Below are 17299 nucleotides of genomic sequence, written 5' to 3' on the forward strand. Positions count from 1 at the left end.
TCTGTATCATTTCTTTCTGAATGTGAACCCAGACTAGTACAGCAGAAGTTTGTGAATTCTGAAGCTGAAGTGTTTTTTTATTCTCAGTTCCTTATTCCCAGTTTCTGTCTCCTTTTCCAAAGCTAATCCTTACACAATTAACAGTTGTTAGTAATGGATTACTCAAGCTAAAGGGCCAGGATGTCTCAGCACAATTCTATTGTCTCAGGAGACAGGCAGATGCCTACTACTACGAATACTGGTGCTGATTCTGTGATTTATTATTGCAATTAATACTGTATTTACCTGAATCCAAGATGTCTTTGAATGTGATAATGTGAGCAATTGTTGCAGGTACAACTGGGGCTCTCTCTCCCCACCACTTCTCAGGGGTTCAGGTACCTGTTGCCAGGTGTTCCTCTCAACTCCCGGGCCATGGAGGTTTGGGGCTTCTGCTTTTCCTGTCATTCAGATGCTGCCACTATCCCTGTAAGGCCACAGGAGAACTCTCCAGCCCTTTGGGCTATGATGCCTTGCCCAAGTACCTGCAGGGGAATTTTTAGGGGCCCTTACTCTCAGGTTCCCTTTTTGGGGGTACCCTCTGCTTCCACAGATGACTACCCCAAGTAGGTAGATTCCATACATGGAAAATAATACCATACTGTAATTCTATAATTTTATGTAATTTTGCATGTATAGAATCTAATTATTGGAGGGTTGTCTTAAATCTGTCCTCAACCGTGGAGGGAAGGAGGGAGGGAAGAAGGCAGCTCCACAGTAGCCATGCCTCCATGGTGAGGTGCCCCCTGCCCACCCGGCCACAGGTGTGTGGCAGCACAATGGAGTTGTGCCCCCCATTGCTGCTGGGCATAGAAGGGGTGCGATATAGATGATAACATGATCCCAGCAAGCTGCTTGGAGCAGAAACAGCCTTTTCCCTATAAATACATTGGTGCTGTGCTTATGATTTTCTGTTCAGTAAATTTTAGGAATTCTTAGGGAGTGGGGCAGCTTTGCCTCCCCCACACACTGAATGGTCCTCACTGCCACTTTGCTGTCAGCTGTGCCGTCTCCTGTCCAATACTTGTGGAGCACACTGATTGGCTGTTTTAGTCCGCCAGTCAGAGTGCGAATAAAGTGTTACAGACAGACAGACTAAGACTTTTATAATATTAGAATGCGGGCCTGTGAGTTGGCAGCCTGGCACTTGCAAACTGAGTTTTAGATCTGGCAGGATTCTGCCTAGACTTTCAGGAGATTCCCTCCCCTCCCCCACCATGGTGAAGATGTGTTTTGGAAGTGACCTGAAAAGGATTTCCACCCATAATCCTAGCCCTAACCCAGCTCTTTATTCAGGGTTCTGTATGGAGCACACAGGCCTGGGGCCTGTGAGTTGGCAGCCTGGCATGCAGAAACTGAGTTTTGGGTTGGGCACAACTCTGTCCAGCCTTTTTTGGGAGTATCCCCTGATGCCTGAGATGTGTTTTGGGGTCACCCAAAAAGGATTTCTACCCGTAATCCCAGCCCAAAACCAACTCCTTATTCAGGCCTGAGGGGCCTGTGAGTAGGCATCCTGGCATGCAAAAAACAAGCTTTGGGTTGTGCAGGGGCTGCTTAAGGAGAGTCCCCCAATGGTGGAGACATGTGTTTTGGAGTGATCTGAAAATGATATCCACCTGTAATACCAGCCCAAACCCAGCTCTTTATTCAGGCCCGGGGGCCTGTCAATGGTCAGGTTGACACTCACACATGGAGTTTTGGGTCAGGGAGTGGCCTGCCCAGGCTTCTTTAGGTGGGTAGAGAGTACCCTGGTGGCAGTGACATTTGTTTTGGGGTGACACAAGAAGGATTTTGCCCCATAATCCCAGCATAATCTCAGGTCTTTTTTCAGGGCTATGTACTTGATACGTGATCTTATTTTACATTTTTATTAGTAAAAATACATTTTTAATGACATCCTAATTCTTTATCTTGTGTCATTCATTACTAACAACCTTTAATTGTGTAAGGATTAATTTTGAAAAAGAAACCAATAGCCGGGAATAAAGAACCAGGGACTGGGAGAAAGGAATAAGGGACCAGCTTCAGCCTCATCTCTCATTATGCTTTGAGATCCCCACTGCCAGGTCCTTCTGGCCTTCGCTGTTTCAACATCAAGAGGTAATCATTTGTATGTGGAGGAGCCAGGCAGACCCGTTTTACGAGTGTGTGTACCTGTCAGCTAGCTTGCTAGAAATGGTCACATGATCTCCCTGGGGAGACAGCTGAGAAGACTTTGAGGAGCAAAGAAGGGAAGCTGGACAGGACCAGGCTAGAAAAATCACCTGGGACCAACTTGACACAGGAAAAACAGCAACATAACACAGCTATCATCACCTTCTTGAGTTGTTTAGGATTAACTGGGAAGAATAGGACACTGGAGGGTCAGGGAAAGGCTACAGACAGACAGGAGTAGTGGCGTAATTCAGGTAGGCAAGAGAAAACACTGCTGGAAGATTAGATAATGAATATTTAAATAACTTTGAAAATGTTTTTACCTGCATGTGACCTAATATATGATGTAGCTCTCTCTCTATATAATATGCATGTGTTGTTTCTGTATGTATCTGTCAATCTGTATATGAATGATAATGACTATAATAGGGCTGGGGAGAGAGAAACCAGGTGGGTAGGGGTTATAACTCTTAGCTGCATTCAAAGGAAAAGAGCTCTAGGCACTTTTTAAACAGGTTTTGAATAAGTACAAAGGATAACTTTCATATCAAATTAATCCTAGCTCACCAGAAGCCGGGAAAATGGAGACTGATTCTGTGTGTGTGTTGTATGTAAATTCTGTGTTAAGTAAATATAAAATGTTTGTCTATAAAAACCTGACACTGTACTGATCTAATTTACATCAGCTTTACAACATGGGTCACTGAATTGATTATAATATAGTTAGTCTCAATTTGCATAAATGTGAGAAGAGAATCCATGCTTGTTCAGATATATTTATATCATATTTTAGAAATAAAAATGTGTTCGATGTATCCACATTATTGCATTCAAAAATACATTACAAGGATGTCATTGTATAATTAAGCACTCAGGATGTCAGGAAAAGCTAAACCTAAAGCTGTATGCATAACTTAAACTCTGCTTTCTTGTTCTTATGCATGTATAATGTCTTTACTTACTTGCTCATATAATTTCTCACATCCTTTCATATAATATATTTTTTACAACATTGGATACATGGATGTATTATTTTATAATGTAGTTTTCATCCCTGTTGAATGGCTACACTAATTTCATTATCAAAATGCTCTGGGATATTTTTCTTGGGCCGGGTATTCACAAATGCTGATTTCCTGCAGCAGAAGCTGCAGGAAGTTGAACTCTTGAAATTATTGCTTAGATTCCATGGGCATAGAACCTATGGCCCACATTTTCAAAGGTCACCCATGGCTGCAAGTGCTTTTAGTTTTGGACCACGTAAATAAAAATAATAAGTAAGATTATTCCTATTAGGAAGTAATGCAAAATCTAGTGCAAAAAAGTGTGGGGAATAAGCAGGGTCAACTAGAGGTCTTTATACATAAATCAAAATTATGATTTAATAGGAGTAACAGACTTGGGCTGTAATAGTGATATCGACTGGAATATGACTGGAAGAGTAATATAAAATGTTATGACCTGTTCAAGAAGGACACATAGGGAAAAAGGACATTTGCTTTCTGAGGTCTTGACTGTAGTGGAAGAGAATCCTGTTGAAAGTCTCTGGAAAGATAATGGCAAGAAGAATAACTGTGGTGTCATAGTTTAGCATGTCACAAGACAGAATTACCAAAGCACAGGACTTGGTGGTAATGGGGGACACAGATTGTCCATCAGGTTCTTGGAATTGGGAACATTTATATATGTATAAAATAGAGAGAGCAAGAAGGTGGAATGCTTTTCTAGGGACGTGAGCAATAGGGAGGAACTAGTTGGAAGAACAACAGAACAAAGACAATGGACTTTTAAAAAATGGGCTTCAATGAACTCAGAATTAGTAGGTATGATACTGCAGGAAACAAGTCTAAGGGGGAGAGAATTCATGAGAGCTGGCAGTTTCTTAAAGAAGCAATATTAAGCGCATAAATGCAAACTATTCTGATAAGAACATAACAGAGAGAGTGTAGTAAGAGACCTGCTTGGCTGAATCATGAAGTCTTTAATGACTTGGGGCTTCATAAGAAAACACTAACAAGGTTAACTAATATCAGATGGTTAACAGTGACAAGAGTGTGTGTGTGTGTGTGTGTGTGTTGTGTGTGTGGGGGGTAAGAACTCAGGCTAAAATAGGGAAGGAACAGGTTATAGATTACTTGGATAAATGCAAACTGGCTGGGCCTGATGAATTACACCATAGAGTACTCCAAGAACTGGTTGAAATAATCTCAGAGCCATTAGCAATCATCTTTGAAAACTTGTGGGGATGGGGAAGGAGGGGGGCAGGGGTGCTCCAGGAGGCTTGAAAATGGAAGACATAAAGTTTGTGTTTAAAAGGGGGGGAAAAAAGAGGACTGGAGGAATTATAGAACAGTCACCCTAACTTAACTTCCAGAAAGATATTGGAACAAATAATCAGAAAATCTATTTGTAAATACCTACAGACAGTCAAAAAGGCTGAATTGATTCAATCTTCACAAGTTCATCTAAACTGTGTAGATTGAACTAATAAGCAAGTGAACAGGCATTCACTTTTGATTCCGGAAATGCAGCCACGTGACTGCAGTGGCCAAGGCCAAAAGCTGAGGGGCAGTAGAGCACACCTCCCTGTTTATCTAGAGCAGACAGCTTGGGTCAAGGCTAGCATGCTCACCCTGTGAAGGGAAGGGGGTTTGCAGCGAGGTGCAAAACATCCTGGGATGCTGGGGGAGTTAACTTGAATCTGGAGGGGATCTGGGACAGAAGTTCAATAAACCAATTCACACTAAATTAGTTTAGTCTGATACTACATCCATCCAGGTTTATCTTAAACCAGTTTCAGCCATTTTGAAAGCAGATTATGTACACTGAACTTCTGTTGCATTACAGCTTTGAACTGGTTCTGATCACTTATACTAGTTTATCTGTAATTTCTGTCCCTAGCTCTAGAAGACAGCAGAGTTATTAGTAACAGCCAACTTGGAATTGTCGAGATCAAATAGTGTAAAATCAACCTCATTTCTTCTTATGACAAGATTTCAGGCATTGTCAACTGGAAAGAGACAGTAGGCGTGAGAGAGCAGGATTTCTTAAAGTCTCCTGATGTCTAAAATGACATTGCTGTAAGCAATTTACAGAAATATGCTGTAGGTACTATGACATGGGTACAACTGGTTGGAAAACTGTATTCATCAGATTTGAGGCACTGTTGGAGTGGAAGGATGTAATAAGTGGGACTCCTCTGGGGTCTATTCTGGACCTAGTACTAGTCAGTATTTTCATTTGACAAGGGAATGGAGAACACACTTGTTAAATTTGCTGTTGATACTGAATGTATGGGGTTGAGAACACCCTGGAGGGCAGAATTAGAGTTCCAAGTAATTTGACAAATTAGAAAAATGGTTTGAAATAAGCAGAAAGCATGTTCATTAAGGACAAATGCAAGGTACTACTCCTAGGAAAAATTAGCTGTATAAATACAACATTTAGGAAAGACTTGTTAATTGGAATGCCTGCAAAAAAAGGATCTGTGGGTCATTGTGGATCACAAATTAAACTTGAGTCAATTATGTCATGCTGTTGCAAAAGAAAGCAAGCATCATACCAGAATTTATCAATAGGAATATATTTTGTAAGATGGATAAAATAATCTTTCTCCTTTACTAGGTATTATTAATCCCTCAAGGTTTAATTGTAACCAATTTTAGACATCCCACTTCAAGAAATTGGAGAGAATTCATGGGAAAATAACTAAAATGATTAGAGGTCTAAAAAACAGGAACTATGGGGAAAGATAGAAAGGATTTCTTAGTGTAGAGAAAAGACTAAAGGGAGAAATAACAGTCTTCAAATATATAACGGTTACTGCAAAAAGGAAGGTAATAATTATCTTATTGTTCCCTTGAGATAGACCAAGAAATAATTAGTTTAAATTGCAGCAAGGGAGATTTAGGTTAAAAAGGGAAAAAAACTTTTAAACTGAAAGGATAGATTAGCACTAGAATAGATTACTTAGGGAGTCTGTGGAATATCCATCATTGCAGGAATAGCTGAACCTGACTTGGGGCAAGGGAATGTTAGATGGCCTCTCAAGGTTCCTTCCAAGCCTATTTGCTATGATTTCTATGATCTGTCCCATGGACTTTTATTATGGCAGGCTATTTCATCTCTAAAGGTCTGTACATTTCACAGTATTTTTATTTTACAGTCTCATACTTAAAAAAAAAAAATAAAAAAAATCAAAGTCCTAATGTCAGTGGGAGCATGATCAAGGTCCAGGGGGATTTTTACAAGTGCTCTGGGACACAGCGCCGAGTGCTTTAATTAGCAAGCCGTGCTAATTAAAAGCACCCATGCGTCATGTGTATCAGCATCCCCATGCTGAAAAATGGCGGCAGGGATCTTTGAAGTAAAGCTCATTGAACGTTGTGGCAGGGCACTGTTGGTGCCTGCCACTTTAAGGGCTGAGACAAGCAGCCAGCAGGTGCTTGATTGCAGTGGCCATTTTAGATCTCTGGCCACCTATATAAATAGAGCAGTTCACTGCTGGCAGCCAGGCAGAAACATTGCCTGGCTGCAAGGGTGTATGCAACATCCTGGAGGTAAGGGCAGGAGCTTAAGGGGATGGTTTGGAGGCTTCTGGTCCTGGGCATGATCTAAAACTGCACCCTGCCAGGAGTGGGTGGCTTGGTGGGGCTCCCAGTCGTGTGGGATCCCCCAGGAAATACCAGGCCAGTTACCACCCCGGTGGAAGGTGGGTTGGGGTGCCTTAACCCCTAGCCCCAACAATACTGTGGGTACAAGGGCGCCAGGCACAGCTATGGCCACTTGAGCCCAAGGAGGGTATAAGACCCAGATGGGACCAGGCATGGCTACAGCCACCTGAGCCCCCACCTGGGAGGGAAGCCCCATGGCCCCAGTGAGGGGGTGGAGATGAAGAGCCCCAGTGAGGGGGTGGGTGTGGAGCCTCAGTGAGGGGTGTGGCCCCAGTGAGGGGGAAATCAGAGGGCTGGGAGCCCAGTATATGTGTATGTGTGAATGTATAGAGTTGCCTGGTGAGGGGTGTGTGCTGGAATTAGCCCAGGATTCAGCACAAGGCTGGACCACACAGAGCAGGGGAACTTGCAGGAACTGAAGGGGCTGCATGGCGAGGTCAGTATGTGAGTAGTGAAGCTTGATAGCTCAGAGGGGTCGCTCAAGGAGGAGCAGGGCATTAAAGTGCGGCTCGGTAATGGGCAGTATGCCAGAGGGCCGGAGTGGAAGAGGCCTTCTGTGAGAGGGGAGGTGGTATGTGATGAGTGGACCAAGTCTATATGATCCTACAACAATTGTGAATGCAGATAATTTAGCCTACTGTCAGAAGGAAGGATGGTGAAAACAAGCATTTGCCCTTCTATCATTTTTTTACTGGCATACTGGCCCGGTAATGGACAGTATGCCAGAGGGGTGGAGTGGAAGAGGCCTCCTGTGAGTGGGGAGGTGGTATGAATGTGCGTGTGTGTGAAACACAAATTTGGTCTCAGTTTGCTCCGGTAAGGTCTTAGAAAAGATTATCAAAGAGGCCATCCTTAACAGACTAGCTGACGGCAATATCCTGAGGGATACCCAGCATGGGTTTCTTGTGGGTAGGTCTTGCTTGACAAATCTCATTTCCTTTTACGACCAGCTGACCTATCACCTGGACAAGGGGGAAGAGATTGATGTTGTATATCTTGACTTTAAAAAAGCCTTCAATCTGGTATCCCATGATCACCTCTTGGCAAAACTGGCTAACAATGACCTCAACCTTACCACGATCCGCTGGCTGGGGAATCGGTTCCATGGTAGGACCCAGAGGATGGTGGTGGATGGAAGCTAATCCTCTTGGTGCGTGGTCACCAGTGGGGTCCCTCAAGGCTCTGTCTTGGGGCCTATATTGGTTAACATCTTCATCAATGATGTGGACATTTTTGTCAGAAGCAACCTGGCTAAGTTTGCCGATGACAGCAAACTCTGGGGTAAAGCATCCACACCTGAGGACAGAAGGGTGATCCAGGCAGATCTTGACAGACTCATGAAATGGGCGGATGAGAACCTGATGGTGTTCAGCACCAAAAAATGCAAGGTTCTCCACCTTGGGAGGAAAAACCTGCAGCATGCTTATAGGCTCAGCAGTGCTACGCTGGTTAGCACTATATATGAAAGGGACTTGGGGGTCATGATTGACCACAAGATGAACATGAGCCTTCAGTGCGATGCTGTGGCTAGTAAAGCGAGCAAAATGCTGGCTTGCATCCATAGATGCTTCTCAAGCAAATCCCAGGATGTCATTCTCACATTGTACTCGGCCTTGGTGAGGCTGCAGCTGGAGTACATCCAGTTTTGGGCTCCACAATTCAAAAAGAATGTGGAGAAGCTTGAGAGAGTGCAGAGAAGAGCCACGTGCATGATCCGAGGTCAGGAAAACAGACCTTATGATGAGAGGCTGAGAGCCATGGGACTCTTCAGCCTGGAAAAGCGCAGGCTCAAGGGTGATCTGGTGGCCATCTATAAGTTTATCAGGGGTGTTCATCAGGATCTGGGGGAACGTCTGTTCACCAGAGCGCCCCAAGGTATGACAAGATTGAACGGTCACGAACTCCGCCGCAACCGATTCAGGCTGGACATAAGGAAGAACTTCTTTACTGTCCAAGCCCCCAAGGTCTGGAATAGACTGCCATTGAAGGCGGTTCAAGCACCCACTTTGAACGCCTTCAAGACACGTTTGAATGCTTATCTTGCTGGGATCCTGTGATCCTTGCTGACTTCCTGCCCCTGAGGCAGGGGGCTGGACTCTGATCCTCCGGGGTCCCTTCCAGCCCAAATGTCTATGAAATCTATGAAATAACCTGGAATGCCATCTGCGAGGTTTGGGCTGCGGTGTAGGGGAGGAACGGAGGTGCAGATAGTGCCCCCTAGCATCAGGGCAACAATGGGCAGCCTCCCACCTAATTAACATCATAATTATGTATCATCAAGTCCTGGCAGGCAAGGAGGCAGGCGGTTGGCCCAGAAACAGGTGGGTGGGCCAATGACAGACCGTCCTGAGAGAGCCCCCTGTTACAAATGTGTTTTATTTCAAACTGCCCCATTGCCATTTTTTCAGCGCAGGGACACTGATGCATGTGATGTGGAAGGCTGCCAAAGTGTGTCAATTCCCGTGCTCGAGCAGACTGTCACTTAATTGAGCCTGCTCCAATGTGCTGGATTTCCAGCACATCAGAGGGCTCCTGTAGGCATGCAGGGAGCCAGCTAAGTTAGTATTTTAGAAGCTACATGTATGGTGCTTTTTTATACTAGGTGGAGTTTGCTGAGTTACCCACCTTTTGGTGTGATGCCAGTTTGGACAGCAATCATCACTAGCAAAATAGCTCCAGTTGCTCAGTCTTTCTATTAATATTTCTTAGCATCCCAGTACTTTAGGCAGCCTATTTCATCTACTTTCTGACCTAAGGTCAAATATTTTAGAAGGAACAGTATGGAGCTGAACTTCATGCTGTTTTTTTCCCCCAGTGATCAGCTCCATCTGCGGTGACTAATATTTTGCTTCAGCCCTTGGCATGTCTCAAAAGAGGCCTTCCTATAAATACGGTGCTGGATGGCCTAAGGTAGATGAGTAGGTTCTGGTGGACTGCTGGGAGCTAAAAGAAAATTCAAGGCCAGCTGAATTTTGTCTTTTGGAATAGTTCGATTTAGGAGAAGATGTATGGGCTCGTAGCTGAGATGAGCATCACTTAGAGCAGCAAACAATGCTAAGAAAACATTGAGGGACTTAAGAACCAGTACAGCAAATTTCAGGACATTAATAGTAAGACTCATTTAAGGTAGAAAATGTCTGTTTTATATGATGAATGGGAATGAACCCTTAGGTTAAGTGCAGACAGCCAAAAAGCCTGAGGCTGAATTGATTCAGTATTTGCAGGTTAGTCTGAACTGCAAAGATTGAACCAATAAGCACATGAACAGACATTCACTTTTGATTCAGGAAATGCAGCCACATGCCTGCAATGGCTCGGGCCAGAAGCCAGGGGGTGCTAGATCCTGGCTGTCTGGCACTTAACCAGCATGGGCTGTGAGTTCACTGCTTCTCCAAGGTCTCTGGGATTTGCAGTCCAGACTCCTAGTAGTAGGACTCTGCACAGTTGCTCATCACATTCTCATCCTGCTTCCAGGTGCCTCTGGGATTTGTAGTCCACAGTTGCAGGCAGAAATAAGTTTGAGTGGGATAAAGCATGTTTAACCCCCGTTCCTGCCAGCACTAAGTAAGCAGGGCAGGGCAGCTCTGTACTCGGGGGAAGGGAATTTTAACCCCCACTCCCTGGCCCCAGACCCCAGCTGGGGTTTGGCTGGTGTGATGGGGACAAGCTTGGGGCCAGGTCTCAAGCCGGCCTGCCCAACTGTCTATATGGGCAGTCCACCCAGTCCTGTTTGCCATGGCTTTGCTGTTACAGTAAATTGGTGGTAAATACAGGAGACTGCCCATTATATGCTCTGATGCCAGGGGGTGCTATCCATGGCTCCGTATCTCCCCGACACCATGTCCCATGCCTTGCAGATGGCATCCAAGATATTATACTCCCAGTCACAAGCCGGACCAAACCTAGTCCTCTGTCAGGCCACATGCACACACACACTCATACCGCCTCCCTCTCACTGGGGCCTCTTGCACTCCCCCCTCTCTCACAGGGTCTCTTGCTTGCTGCACAATACTGTGCCCCCTCTTGTTGGGGTTTGGCCCATGTGCTGCCCTTCTGGCTGTCCTTCAGCCCTACTTAGTACACCCCCTGGGGCTGCTCTTCAGACCATCCCTTCAGCCCTACTCAACCCCTAATTATGCCCAGTCATTCAGGTCGTAAGGACGCACCCTACTCTGGGAAGGCCCACCTATACCCCTGCTCTCTCAGGGTCTTCTCAACTGCTCCCTCTCTGGGGCCACACAACTGCCCCCTCCCTGGGGCCTCCAAGGTCTTTCACCCCTGTGGGCTTAGGTGGTCACAGCCGTGCCTGGCCCCACTCCTTTCCTAGGGACTTATACCCCTTGGGGCTCAGGTGGCCATAGCCAGGCCTGGTTCCCTTACCCATAGTGTTGTGGGAGCTGGGGTTATTAAGGCACCCTGACCTGCCTTTCATCAGGGAGGTGAGTGGTCTTGGTATCTGAGTGGGGATGCTGCACCACCGGCAGTCCCACCAGGCCTTCATTCCCCAGCAAGGTGCAGTTTTAGGTCATGGCCAGGACCAGGAGCCTCCAAACCAACCCCATAGCTCCTGCCCTTGCCTCCAAAATGTTCCACATCATGAGGGAGCTGGATGCTGCTGCTCCCTCAGCTGCAAGCAGCTAGCTGCTGGCTCAGACTGTCTGACCTCTGTTTGGAAATGGCCGCCTTAATCGGGCATCTGTCAACTGCCTGCTCCAGCCCTTAAAGTGGGAGGCACTAAGCCAGCCAAAGAACCAGCCCTCACTGCTCCAGCTAGGAAGCAGAGGGGTCTCTGGAGCAGGCAGCACAGCCCTGCCCAAGGCTGGAAAGCATTCTGGGATGCTGGGGGACTCTGATTTAACTTAAACCAGGAACGGGTCTGGGACAGAAGTTCCGTAAACCAGTTTGACCTAAATCAGTTAAGTATGATACTACATTCAACCAGGGTTATCTTAAACCAGTTTCAGCCATTTTGAAACCAGTTTATGTATGCTGGACTTCTATTCTGTTACAAGTTTAAACCAGTTTCTGATCACTTAAACAGGTTTATGTGTAACTTCTCTCCCTAGGCCTTGAATTCACTGTTCCATGCAGCTGGAGGTGTTCCTTGGTAGCACTTGGGACATCTCATAATGAGAGATGAGGGCTGAAAAAACACTTACTCCATGGTTTGCATGGACATTGCCAGGATTTTGGGATCTCTTTGGGATATCCTAGGACCCAGGCAGGGCAATGGGAATGCCCCCTCACCTTTTGTGAAGGAAAGGGAGGAACTGGTAGATAAGAGGCCCTGTATGCTAGATTTTTTGTTTACGCGTGTTCTGATGGAGATCAAACTGGAAGGTTTGTGAGCTGAGGAAGAGTATTTTGGGTCATTTATACATGTTGCTTTTAATAAAGGACAGATGTTGTCTGACACGAGGGAGAAAATGTGTACTTTTTGCCCAGCTCCACAGTTCCTACTCACCTCTTCCTCAATCCCTGCACATAAGCAACACATGCAGCAGCTATTGAAATCCTCCCCATTCCACCCAAAGTGATTTCTTTTTCCTTCCAGTTCAGCTTCTAACAGTTTAGTTACTTCTAATCTGTATGCACATTCATGCTCTGCTTACTATGCACTGTGACTGAGTTGTATCAGGAAGCCAAGTTCAAAATGTCAGAGGAATAGACAAACATGAAAAGTTACACAGATATGACCACTGGAATACTTTTAAGAACACAATTATTTCATTGAAAAAAATTATATATGAGACACTATGTCCAAAGTACTTAGGTTACATTTGTATCTGTCAGCCCATAGGGCAGACTGAAGTGAATAATTAGCAAGCTACTGTTTTGCTCCCTGCTATCATATTACTTTCTGTCTTTCTGTTTAACGTAGAAAAAAAACAGGTCTAGCCATATTTTGATAAATTACACAGCAAATAGTTGCAGTGCCTGCCACACTTGCTGTCATCCCCAAGTACATTTTTAATAGTTTAGTGAAGATACCAGTTAATCTTAGTCGGTCCTTAGTTACAGTGTGTTGCTTCTTTAGTCTTTGTAGCCAGGTTTAGGGACCTTGCAGGTTTATTTTATTTAGTAAAAGAAATGGTTGATAATGCAACAGCTATGTTCTTTGGTACAGGTCTGATAAAACTGTTACCAAATCAATTTTTCTTGAATACAATAGAAACAGACATACTGGCTCCTCACAGTATCAGTGCCTGCCTTTCAAAGTGTCCCTTGCCCACAGAGCAGTCTCTCTGTTCCCTCTCACGTTTATAGTCACCACTGCTTCTCTGGGTTTTTGAGTCTTCAGCCCCCCATCACACCGCACGCACACACAACCTCCCACAACCCCTTTTTCTTTTCTATCAGCCTATATACTTCTAGTTGTACAATAATCTAGACCTGGGGTCAGCAACCCTTGGCATGTGCGCCAGATCATGACATGCAAAAACATTTTGCTTGGCACACCAGCCCTTTTCAGAAAGATTGTTCCATGCTAGGTGTCAGGGGCTTGTCCAGAGCCCAGGGCAGCTGTGGTAGGCAGCTATGAAGCTGCAAGCAACTGCACTGGTGTCTGTGGAGCCCCAGCCTGGCTCATTGCTGGCAGCAGCTGTATGTATGCTTCATGGAAGATGGTAGGGGAACTGTGAGGGGGTACATGAGCCAGGCTGAGGTTCTGTGAACCCCAGTGCAGCTGCTTGTACCCTCCTGGCTGCTTGTGCATCAAAGTGACATCCTAATGTGCTTAACAATGTAAAAAGAAAACAGAACAACAAAGGAAAAACATTCCACCTGTGTTTCTCTTTCTGTTTGTAGTATGTGAAACTTTATTTGTTGTCTCTAAGTGGTTAGTTTTGGTATTTTAGAAACTTTGGCATTTACTGTAAAAAACAAACAAACAACATTTATGATTATTAACCATAATAATATGCAATGTGTCCAACCAAGTACCCCTTCACCCCCTTGTTTTATTTGCATGGCATGCCAGCATCTTACAAGTAGATGTTGAGGATTTTTTGTCACTGCCCAAAACTGTTGCCAACCCCTGATCTAGACCGTACACTCTTGTATTTTGAGAAGCAAATATTAATTTTATGTCCTTACTGTTATTTTATGGACAACATACCTTGCCAGAAGGCTCTGGAGTTGGATGTTGAGATAGAATGTCTCTTTGCTTGAATGCCAGGGAATGTCTCATTATATCTATTTATCTAATTATATAAGGAAAGCTATTATATCTAATTTATTTTATCATTCCTTATTTTTATTGTGTTCCCTACTGCAGCTCTGGATGCCCCAGAACAGGTGTGAAGGCAGGCTAGACTAGATGACCCCATGAGGTCTCTTCCAGCCCTACTTGCCTATGATGGGATTCACTGTAGTGGAATAAGAAACCCAGAAAAATCAGGGAAAACCTATTTTTTGATATGCACAGAACCACAAGTAGGGACTCAGAACAAAATCAAAGCCAGCTTTGAAAGAATTGACAGGCCCAAACAGGAGTTCAAAGAATTGAAGCAAGATTGTTTCTGGAAGGAAGGTGAAATGAGAATGGAGGGTAGACAGTTCGACTGATCACAGGAAAGATGACACAATAGCTAAGTCAGCCGCTTACCTGCAGTTGAATCTTTTCCCTAAGGCTGCACTAAATTAGAGCAAGATTAACAACTGGCTTGGCCCTTGCTCTCCATCTTCTTCACATTTATGTACTAGGACTTGTACCCTTCACTGAACAGAGGGGAAGCTGGAACCCTAAAGAGATGTATCATGAACCTTTATAATGCTATCTTTGATTGTATATATATATTACCTGGGTTTGATCTTGAATGCTAGTTTGCTTATAGTAAAACATATACTTGTCAGTTGTTGGCCTTGTTCTCTGGTGCTGTTTCAAGTACTCTGTTTACTGAAGCCACCTCAGTGGTCTCACGGCTGCTTTTCAGAAGCTCAGCCAGTCTTACTGAACCAAGGACAAGAGATAAGAATTCATTTTGGTTTCTGTTTTGGAGGAAAGCGCATGACCTCAAAGTCTGTGAGTTTCTGGGGAATTAGAAGAGTTTTTATAAGTGACTACTCTAGAATCAGGGCCAGATTTTTAGAGGGAGATAGGTGCATAATTTCAATTGACATAATGGGAGCTAGGTACCTAAATTGCTTTAAAAAACTGACCATCAGTGTTCATTACCCATTTGTCAACTCCTCCATAAATTCACATTTACACATATTATTACTATGTATATACACATTATCTGGGATGACAGTAACAGTTAATGAAATACTCCTACATTTCTGTTAGAAGTTATCTAACTTGATTTTATTTTGAATTATTTAAGAGAACATTGTGTGGGTACTAACCTAACAGCCCAGGAGACAGAAGTGCTGTGTTTACTCTCAGATCTGATACAGCATTGGAGGGGAAATGCAAGATTTTTCATTCTGCCTCTGCTGATGTGCCTTACCCTGACCTTGAAGGGACCAGCACTAAAGCACCATTAAAAACCTATTCCATATTTGACCACTGTGTCAGTAAGAAGATGCTTAATGGAAATTGCAAACTTTTGTTTGTCAGGTGAACACTTAACTTGTTAGGAATTGGACTGATTCCTGCTAACAGCCTAGGCAAATAAGCAAGGAAAGTAGCTGATGACTAACTAGATAATAACTTTCAGTAAATGCAGAACTACATTTACACAGGCTACATAAAAGTGAAAGTGCCTGTATCCTATAAATCAGCCAGTCCCCTGAGGACTTATTTATTAACTCTTCCTAAATACCCTGGAGATTGAGCAGTTCCCACTTCTGAAGTCACTTTCACTCTGGTTATACAATTAGCAAGTCAATATATTAAACAGGCAGCTGGGAATTGGGAACTGCTAAATTCCATACAACCTCTTTTGATCCTTCTGGCTGTAAAATGGGGATGATGTATAGGAACATAGGAAGATAGGAACTGCAATACTGCCAAGGTCAGACAAGTGGCCCACGTGAAGTGCCAACTATTAGAATCAATGTGGTCTTGACACAGAAAATAATACAGAGAGGCATTTCAGAAGATTATTCCATTTTTTTAAACTGAAGTAGTGTCCTGGATTGCTTCCCCAGCATGGTCTGATTTTGCAGGAGGGATGATTTTGTAAAATTTAAATGGACTCATCTGAATTAACCTTTCCATTACTAAGTAGTACCTAGGTAGCCACTTAAATGCTATTTTTGGCACTCATGCAGATTTTAGATCCTTTTTTGAACTGTGGTATAAAAGTATCACCCAGATATGTGTTCTTGCCTGAAATAAAATGGAGAAAGGGGAAGCTATTGAGCTAAAAGAGGGAAGAGCTCTCTGTCCTCCCTGCCTTCCTACTCCTCCTCTTCGTCCAGTATTGAACAATTGCTAGTTGTGTTTTTTCTAATTAAAATCTCAGGTACTTACATGGAATTACATATGTCCTTGAGCGATTCTATTCCATCCTGAAGCCTACGCAGCCATAATGGAGTCTAGTGAGCATATTCAGAAGGGAAACATGGGGCAAGTATAGCTACAGAGGTGAAAACAGAATTTAATTTTAGTGTAAATGTCAAATATTGCACCTATCTGGCTACGTAAGGGCCACTTAGGAGCATGAAGGTATAATAGGATTTGGACTTTGTGTCTAAGGTACTCTTATGAATTTGTCTTCCCGTACGTCAGTGAGAGTAAAAGCACATCTCCATTTAGGCACAAGTCTGCGTCTATGTAGGTGTGCTTCTCTGGGCTTATCCACATATTTCCTTGTAAATGTTCTTTTTTAATTGTGTGTGTCTCTGTGAAGCAAACAAATCAATTTGTTGTAAGATGGAGCATTGTAAATTGTATGGCTGGGGTTATGCCGCATGGATGCCTAGTGACAGCATGGCACTTATTTTGATGATTCAGGAAGTCGCTTCCATTCCTGTGTTGCCATGAAGAATGGTTGCATTTGTCCATGGGAGCACATGCATGCAAATCCATATGTGTATTAGAAAACTCAAGTGCCTGCTTCTATTTGTGGCTACATCATATATTTGTGCGTGAGAGTGTGTTTGTGCCCCTATTGTATCTGAAGTAGGTTTACTTAGTTTATTTGCTTAAAGGGTGGTGTGGAGAGGTTTGCATTGATCTTACTGACTTTTCCATCCATTTCTGTTTGATTTTGTTTAATGATTTACTCAGTTTGGAGCCACTCCCTAGAAACAGGTGAATCTGCTAATGTGCTAAGTAGGAAGAGAATAAAAAACTGAAATGCTGGGGTTTTCCAAAAGCTGCTGTATCTCTTTTCTTATACAAGTGATAAATACTTTCAGAGCCATTTCTATTGGTGTGTGGGGCCCAGGGCATGTCAGCCTGTCCGAGGGCCAGGGTGGGTGGTAAGTGGCCAGAGCGAGGGACGGGATGTGGAGCCAGCAGAGCTGGGGCGGGGGGGGGCGGG

The 17299-nt window shown here is 44.0% G+C and overlaps 1 protein-coding gene across 3 annotated transcripts in view; it reads left to right on the top strand.

Moving 5' to 3' along the window:
* Positions 1 to 2251: 2251 nt before the first annotated feature.
* STYK1 (serine/threonine/tyrosine kinase 1) overlaps positions 2252 to 17299 on the top strand; it is a 39801-nt gene continuing 24753 nt past the window's right edge. For all 3 annotated transcript variants that reach the window (XM_025191291.1, XM_025191292.1, XM_006035142.3), the window contains exon 1: positions 2252 to 2447. The gene's annotated coding sequence lies outside the window, so the exon portion shown is untranslated. The remainder of the gene's footprint in view (positions 2448 to 17299) is intronic.

This window comes from Alligator sinensis, unplaced genomic scaffold (assembly GCF_000455745.1).
Source record: "Alligator sinensis unplaced genomic scaffold, ASM45574v1 scaffold1386_1, whole genome shotgun sequence".
In the NCBI taxonomy this organism is placed as follows: Eukaryota; Metazoa; Chordata; order Crocodylia; family Alligatoridae; genus Alligator; species Alligator sinensis.